Source organism: Rutidosis leptorrhynchoides, chromosome 8, assembly GCF_046630445.1.
Source record: "Rutidosis leptorrhynchoides isolate AG116_Rl617_1_P2 chromosome 8, CSIRO_AGI_Rlap_v1, whole genome shotgun sequence".
In the NCBI taxonomy this organism is placed as follows: Eukaryota; Viridiplantae; Streptophyta; class Magnoliopsida; order Asterales; family Asteraceae; genus Rutidosis; species Rutidosis leptorrhynchoides.
The window spans coordinates 71,601,071-71,609,946 of record NC_092340.1 but is presented as its reverse complement, the minus strand read 5'-3'; positions in this window follow the sequence as shown (position 1 = coordinate 71,609,946).

The following is an 8,876-nucleotide window of genomic DNA, read 5'->3' as shown; positions in this document are numbered from 1 at the left end:
AATTACCATACCAACTACCGGGAATTAGCAATCAGTATTTCGAATTTCGCAGCAATTCTACGCCAACAGTTATATATATACATATAATGTCTATCTCCTAGACTTACTTACTTCGAATGTGAAGTTTCTGAAAAACACCTTAAACCGCGAACTAGTTCTCAAAATTTTGAAAAGTACTGATGAAGCAGCAAAAACTGTAAACGACCTTAACAGTAAAAAGTTTGATGATAAAGAATAGTGTGTTGGCAAAGCTCAGAAAAAGAAAAGGTTTGGAACTGGAAAACGGATTGAGCAAAGTATGAAGGATGCTGTGGATAAATCACAAAGACGAAACCTGCCTTCCAAGAATCCAAATGATTCAGTATTTGCTGAAGCCATTAACGAATACCTTGCTTCCGAATCTAAACCCTTGCGGACAATATTCTTCATCATCCTCTGATATTAGAAATTCTAATATATTATCATATCTTTCATTATAAATATCTTCGATATTTCTGAAGATATCTTCATAACTATTATCATCCGAAATTATTTATCTCTTCACGCTATCTGTGTTACATCATAAAAGAAACTATTTTAGTTTCTAATTTCTGAAAATTTCGAAAAATGGATGTTTTTGAAGTAGTGTTGGGAATTGAAGCATGAGTTAGTATAATATAATGACATTTGATCAACGTGATTATATTACAGTAAGTCATGCTGAGTTTCTAATGGAACGTGATAAAGGTTCACAGATAATACCCTCATCATTAACCATGTTACATAACTCTTTCATTCTATTTAACCTCTAAACATATCAAGAAATTATTTTTCTTGATGATTCGGTCTTTTTCGAGGTATTCTGGTAATTTGACAAGTCAGATTGTGCCATTACCGTTTCTTTCTTAGAATATTAATTATGTTCATTCTGAAATTCATACCTACGAATTCTGGACCATTATTCGCTTGACTTAAAGTCGGGAAGAGAAAACGAAAGCATGAAGCTCCGAAATATAATGAAAAATATAAAGCCCGAAAACAACCTCGAAATTACAAACCGTGTATATCAATGCGTATAGCAATATAAAGATACGGGAGAATGAAAAACAATATAACCCCAAGGTAATAGTAGAAGAAAATAACCTCCTCTGGTGGCAGATGAAAAAGAAGAATGAATGATATGATAGCCAAGAAAATATCAAGAATCAGAACTGGATGAAGCATTTTCACAAATCTTTTGTAAGTATGAAATAAGGAAGAAGATTATAGGAGTGGTGAAAATAAATGAAACGGAAGAGGTCAATTTATAGCAAAATATCAGACATAGCAATCGAGGCAGATTACGCATTTAATCAAAGGAAATCCTAATTTCCTTAAATTCCGAAGAATTAAATCTTATTTAAATTATGAAGATTTTCTATTCCTTAAATTCCAGAAATCAATCGTTACTACGTCAAGAGATAAGACGAATCTCTATTCTCCATTTCACTCTATTACGATAACTTCCCTCATACGCTTCGAGTAATTGGATTTTTTTTATCCATATTATTCAACAGTGATAAAAATTCTATTTATCAACACATATTCATCATGAAAACATTTTTATTGTTAGACATGACGACCTCACTCAAATTTCGGGACGAAATTTCTTTAACGGGGAGGTACTGTGATGACCCGAAAATTTCTGACTAAATTTAAACTTAATCTTTAACATTTCCGACACTATAAGCAAAGTCTGTGAAATTGAATCCCAAAATCTTGAACTATTCAATTACCCATCGACTATTCTCAACGATTTGAGAACAATTATATGTAAATAGATACATATATATATACTATAACTTGAAAATGTAACAAAGTGTTGTGTATATGATACTGTGTATTAACCTTATTGGTTTGATTATCTGATTGATATTTAGATAAGTTAACTAAAATGTTTAAGATGAACCAGTAAAACACTAATTTACTACAGTATTTTCGAATTACTACAGTACCCGAAAAGCTACAGTGTTTTCGAAAATCACTATTTTCTACAGTAAAAAAAACTTTGCTACAGTAACTTTGCTACAGTAAAATACTATTTTAAAATGTATTTTAACAAATAGCGAAACGGTAATTTATAGAAGTAAATGACCAAAACACTCAAATTTTTAAGTTATATTTCGAGTGATATAATTTAGGGATAATTTAAGGCTATATTTTGACTAAGGTACGTGTCCAAAATGTAATGTACAAGTTTTCATAGCGTACGAAGGGACATTCGAAAAACCGGAACCGAGACATAAGTCGCGTGATGACGTACAACTTATCGGAACAAAAATTACAAATTAACTATGCACGGGAATAAAATATAATATATAATTAATTAATTTAAATTACATATTATATATATATATATTATAAAAATATGTCGACGAGCTAGTTGCCAAGATTTTGTAAGCTGTAAAAGTGGGCCATGCGATCGCATGGCCATTGGCCTTCAGAACCATGCGATCGCATGGGGTCTGGGGACAGGCCACAACTATAAAAGCTCGATCATTTCTGCCTCTGAAATCATTTTATTATTACTCTGTAAGTATTTATATTATTATTATTATTATTATTATTATTATTATTATTATTATTATTATTATTATTATTAAGATTAATATTATTATTAATCTTATCATTAATATTAGTAATATTAGTAATATTATTACATAAAATATTACGACGAGGTTATGGGCGTGTCACTTTCAAAACGGATTTTCGAGCGGGATAGAGGTAAGAAAACTATGGGTTATAGCTATGGAGGTTATGGGTAATGTTTAAGGGTATTGTTCTCAAGTCAAACCTAGTGTTTATCATCTTCGTTGCGTCTACGTACTTTCCTATAATATTGAATCTCAATACTTATACGTAAGCACTCATATTTTATATTTTATATATTAATTGTGTATCCATGTTTAGTGCTCGAGTATATATATTTATACATGCTTGTATGCTAAATTTCGTCGCTAAACAGTTTATAATGAATCACGAATTAAATACATATATTACTGGTAAAAGGTATATGATATACATATTTTTGGAAAGCTGGCGAAAAATCAATGACTTTTCATTTAGACATCGAATAGTTTCGATGAACGGATTAAAAGATATGATCAACTGAATTATAATTGACGTTAATTGGAATTGCTTATGAATTTGCAATTAAGATTTATACAACTTGTTTACAAGATTGATAAAATGGATTTTTAAATATTACCAGCCTAGTAAATGAATCCTTATATAAGGTACGTCTAGTTGGTTGAACTATTGTCAAAATTGACTTTTTGAAACAACATTGGATAACTTTTGTATGTCGATATCGAGCATTAGGATTGTGATACACTATGACCTGACCTAGATTCATAGACATTTATTGACCAACATATGTTCTCTAGGTTGAGATCTACGATTATTTGATATTCCGAGTTTCGGTCACATTACGATGAACAACTTTATGTGCTGCTAAGGTGAGTTTCATATGATCCCTTTTACTCAATATATTTTTGGGCTGAGAATACATGCGACTGTTTATAAATACTGAAAATACTAGATTTATATGCGTGAGTTTCATTTGCTCCCTTTTTAATTGCTTTTGCAATCTATATTTTTGGGCTGAGAATACATGCACTTTATTTTAAACGCAATGGATACAAGTACATACTAAACTCTACACTGAGTTTGAACCGAAAATCCCTTAGCTTTGGTAACTAGTAACTGCCGGTTATAAGAACTGGTGAGCGCGAATAGTTGCATATGGATCCATAGGGCTTGACATCCTCGTCTGTTCCAGGTATAGAAACCCTAGCCTGAACTATAAAAAAGACGTATGCTATTTGAGGTTAGTACACGTTGGATTGCGTGTATTGTACATGTTGATTGCATGTATGTTAAAACATGGGTACTTATTATAACGTTAAAGTTTAGTTACCAGGGTGCTCAATCTTGTAGAATATTTTGATAAACGTTTCTGGACGAAACAACTGAAATCTTGTGATCCACCTTTATATACAGATTATATGAAACTATAAAACTATGAACTCACCAACCTTTGTGTTGACACTTGTTAGCATGTTTATTCTCAGGTTTCCTAGAAGTCTTCCGCTATTTGCTTATGTGTTAGACAAGCTATGTGCATGGAGTCTTACATGACATATTTTTCAAGGAAACGTTGCATTCACCAAATCATCACCATGTATCTTATTTTGACTGCATTGTCAACGGAAGTATTATTGTAAACTATTATTTACGGTGATTGTCTATATGTAGAAATCATCAGATGTCGAAAACCTTTGATTTAAATATTCATTTATGGTGTGCCTTTTTAAAAGAATGCAATGTTTACAAAACGTATCATATAGAGGTCAAATACCTCGCAATGAAATCGATGAATGACGTGTTCGTCCATATGGATTTGGAGCGATCGTCACAGTAATACAGATAGGAACCTACTAGATACCTACAACACACAATATGACTAATCCTAAGGCAAGAATCAAAGAAGCACATGCAATAGGTATGGGTTTTACAACTGAGGCACTATATAGATCATAACAGGTCCTAAGAGGTCTCTTTGGAATAGTTATCAGACATACTAGGTCATTCATCTCTCAATTCCTAAGCTTCGTGTCCTGAAAGCACATTAGATGCCTCTCGAGAACACCTGCCATACCAAGTTCATAGATGCTTCAGATATGATATAACCAAGGGTCTTAATCCTATGAAATAGCTAAGTTCATATAGGTGGACAAGTCCTGGTCACAAATTATGTAACGATCCTACTTTTTTCCGTTATTCTTTACCGTTTATATTTAACTTCTGTTTACTGGTATTCGTGCCATGTCATTTCTATGACTTATATTATTATTTGAATAATAATATTTTCCTTATTATGTGTCATATAATTATATGTGTTCATATTTGGATTTGCACGTTCCTACGTTTCTTGGATTTCGATCCGGCGAATCATTTCGGTTTTCAAACCAACAGTTAGACTTTTGAGATTTTAGAATCTAAAATATTTTTATTATGATATTTTAATATCATATGATTATATAATCTATTTATATATTTTATTTTTCGCCTGTGCGTAATTCCTCCGAAGATTTAATCACGTAACGGCGTTTTCGCGTTTCGGGCTTCGTTCGGGCTAAAACTTTTTAGTCTATACTTCAAGATGGCCCACAAGTGGGCCCCACCCTACTAATTTCGATCGAACACCCCAAGGGAAGGGGTGTAGGCTCACTTGTTTTCCTCATTTTTGATTTTAGCAATTCATTTCATCATTTTAAGATAACCCTTATTTCTCTCTAACTTTTTCATCCTCCCTCTTCTCCCTTTTGAGCCATCACCACCACCACACCATTTCATCATCATCTTTAATCAAAATATTGCTTGGATCATTCAATTGTTTGCATAAACGGATTCATCTCTTCATCCTCTACGCGATTATATCATTTATTTCTTGATTAGGGTATAAACCCTAACCCTAAATTTTTCATTTCTATTTATTTTTACTGTTTTTAATCATATTTTGATAGTATAGTACTTGTGTATTATTGTATTGATGATTTGGTGTGTAGAAATACTCGTTTGTGTATGTTTTCGTTTTGATAAATTTTGGACAGCGGAATTTTTAATAAAATCAGTACACTTAACAGATTTTTTTGGTTAAATAAAGTGATTAGATGAGTTCCTCTCATCAAGACAATAATTTTAGGCTTTGGATTCATGTTGTTTCGAGTTTCGGATCAAAAGTTATGCTTGTTTTAGTGTTTTGATGAAATTGAAATGTAAAGGCTTGTGATATCAGTTTTGGTCCGACTTTGTAACCATTTTTGGAGCCTCTAGGGTGTACCAATGGGTTAGGATTGATGATTGGATGAATATTCATGTTCGTATCATCGAAATCCGAGCCACGGATCACCTGGAATGGCTAAAACAAGTTTTAAAACGGATTAATGATTTAGGTTGGTTCATGGCTGTTCTTCACGACTTATGAACTGACATTAGGGTGTTCTTGAGTGCACTAATGTGTCGGGTTGATTGGTTAGTCGAGGATGTATATAAAATTCGTCAAAAACCGACACCTGAGGCTCAAGTTATGACCCGACGAACTTTTAGTTAAACTTATGGTTATAAAATTTGAACCTTAGGTTATAAATAATGATTTGCATTATAATTAAATTACTTATGATATAAAAGTAATTATTTTTAAATAAGACTTATGATATGTATTTAGTATATCATTTAATAATTATATTAGGATTTAATTATTCTTATAATTAAACTTATGATTAATAATACTTTTATTATTAATGAAAAATATTTATGATAAGTATTAAACTTATGTTATGAGATTATTATATCAAGACTTATAATAAATATTAATTATTTATTTATTTATTATAAGGCTTAGTTATTATTTAATTATAATTTAATTATTAAATACTTATGGTTTAATAATTATATTAAAATACTTATGATATGATTAATAATTCATTATTAATTAATTTTACTTATGATATGATTAAAATTTTATTATTAATTAATAATACTTATGTTATGATTAATATCTAATTAATTAATTAAATACTTATGTTATATTAATTATATCATTTAAACTTATGTTAACTTTATAATTCAATTTAATTTAATTAAACTTATGATATGACATAATTATACGAGTATGACTTTAAATAACATTATAACTTATATTATTAATATAAATTACACTTTAAATTTCAATGTTGACTAAGTTTGACCAAGGTTGACTTTTGAGTTGACTTTCAGTTGACTTTGACTTGCAGTTGACTTTTGTTGACTTTTCTAATTAAGAAAACTTTCCTAAAATAGAAACTTTCCTAAAATAGAAACTTTCCTAAAATCGAAACTTTCCTAAAATAGAAACTTTCTAAAAATGGAAACCTGCTAAAAATAAAAACTTTCTAAAAACAGAAAGTACGTGTTATACGCTGTCCTGATCATACTGAAACATACCGAGTGTTGTTCTATGCTTATTTGCAACAAGTACTATAGCTATCATACTAAGGCTTAACCTAAGTTAGTTATTTATATCGACCCGCTTTATTTATAGGTCGGAGTTGTGATCATTCTTGATCACTTTACCATTTGCTGTTCGCATTTCTGTGTTGTTGCTTCATTTGCTTTAAGGCGAGTTATAGTCCCATTTTTCTATTTTAAATCTGTTGGGATGAGAATACATGCAATTTTTTTTACATATTGGACACAAGTGAAAATTGGTTTAAATTATTCATTGTGAGTTGAACGAAAATATTCCCTAATCTGATAATTTTAATCACTGGTTTCTACTGGTGAACGCAAATCATATGGATAGATCTATCGGGCCTGACAGCCCCATTTCGTGTTAGTCGCGCTAGCAGTTACAGATAGAGTGTATTAGTACTTCGTATTTTGGAAGATACACATGTTCAGTGTATATTGTTATATTGGTTTTTCTTAAGGGTAAGGAGCTGTTAAGTTATTACTAGGTGGCTCACGGGTTAATGGAATAATGTTTTTATATGTTTTTGAGCATATAATTTTGTGGTCCAAAATGAGTCTTTATATTTTCAAACATAAATCTTTATGGTTTACATTAATTATTGTTTGCAATATTAAACCTATAATTCACTCAACATTTTTGTTGACAGTTTACTCGCATGTTTTTTATTCTCGGGTTCATGATTGATTGCTTCTGATGTGCTTAGAGAGTCTGCATTGTCTGTCGCAGATTTTGATTTAAACATTAAACTTTGCATTCTACTTTAAATACTGTTACATTGTGGGTAGATTGTTTACTTGTTTTGGTCAACCCTTTTTATATATTTGGGTTGGTTTTTCAAAATTTACAAATGATTTAGGTTTTTCCTTTTGAGGTAATCAATTTTATTAAATGAATGCAATGTTATTTATGAAAATTCATATAGAGTTATAATCAAGCTGTGGGACCAAGTGACAGAGTTGTTAAGAGTACTTGACGGGTCGTTTTAGTTGGTATCAGAGCATTGGTTGTAGGGAATTAGGCTGCATTGATGTCATTACCCGAGTCAATAGGGTGCATTAGTGAGTCTAGTCTACATCCCGACCTATAGCGTATTATTATATGTGGTTATTTATCGTATTGGTATGCATATTATTTTCATATACATACATCTCCTTCTTATGTTCTGAATTTGGGAGGAACTTCCATTCCGATTTAAACGTATTCTCCAACTCATGTGAGTTTATCTTTTATAAGAACACCTCAGTTAGTGGCACCAAATGTATTTAGTTGTAATGACACGTGGCACCAAATGAATTGAATTAACTAGTTGTAAGTCACAGTGGCTTTGATAATATAATATAATGCTTCTGCAATGTATAAAAAAAAATTAGCGATGTCACACATCTGTTACAAGAACTGAGTATCACACCGCATGCTAAACCCGTTATTAGTGATAATTTATGGGCAACTTTACTCAGTGCGAATCCTTTTTTTCACTCTGGTATGAAACATTTAGCATTGGTATATCACATTATTCGTGAACAGGTGCAACTTGGCACTATACGAATAGCTCATGTATTTTTTGATCACCAGCTAGCCTATCCGTTAACAAAGTCATTGTCACGGGCTCCTTTTGCACGATTCAAGTTCAGGATCAAACAAATTTCCAGACTATCCGTCTAGAGGAAGCATGTCAAGGATATCAACGATATTCATAGTTCCCAATCCATTCTGTACATTAACAACTACATCTACATATTTATGTATGACCTGTTAAATGTAAATTTGCTTTGAATAATAAATAAATTAATGACTATGTACAATTGATTTTCTTTACTGTTGACAAGGAAAGGAATTGGAACAT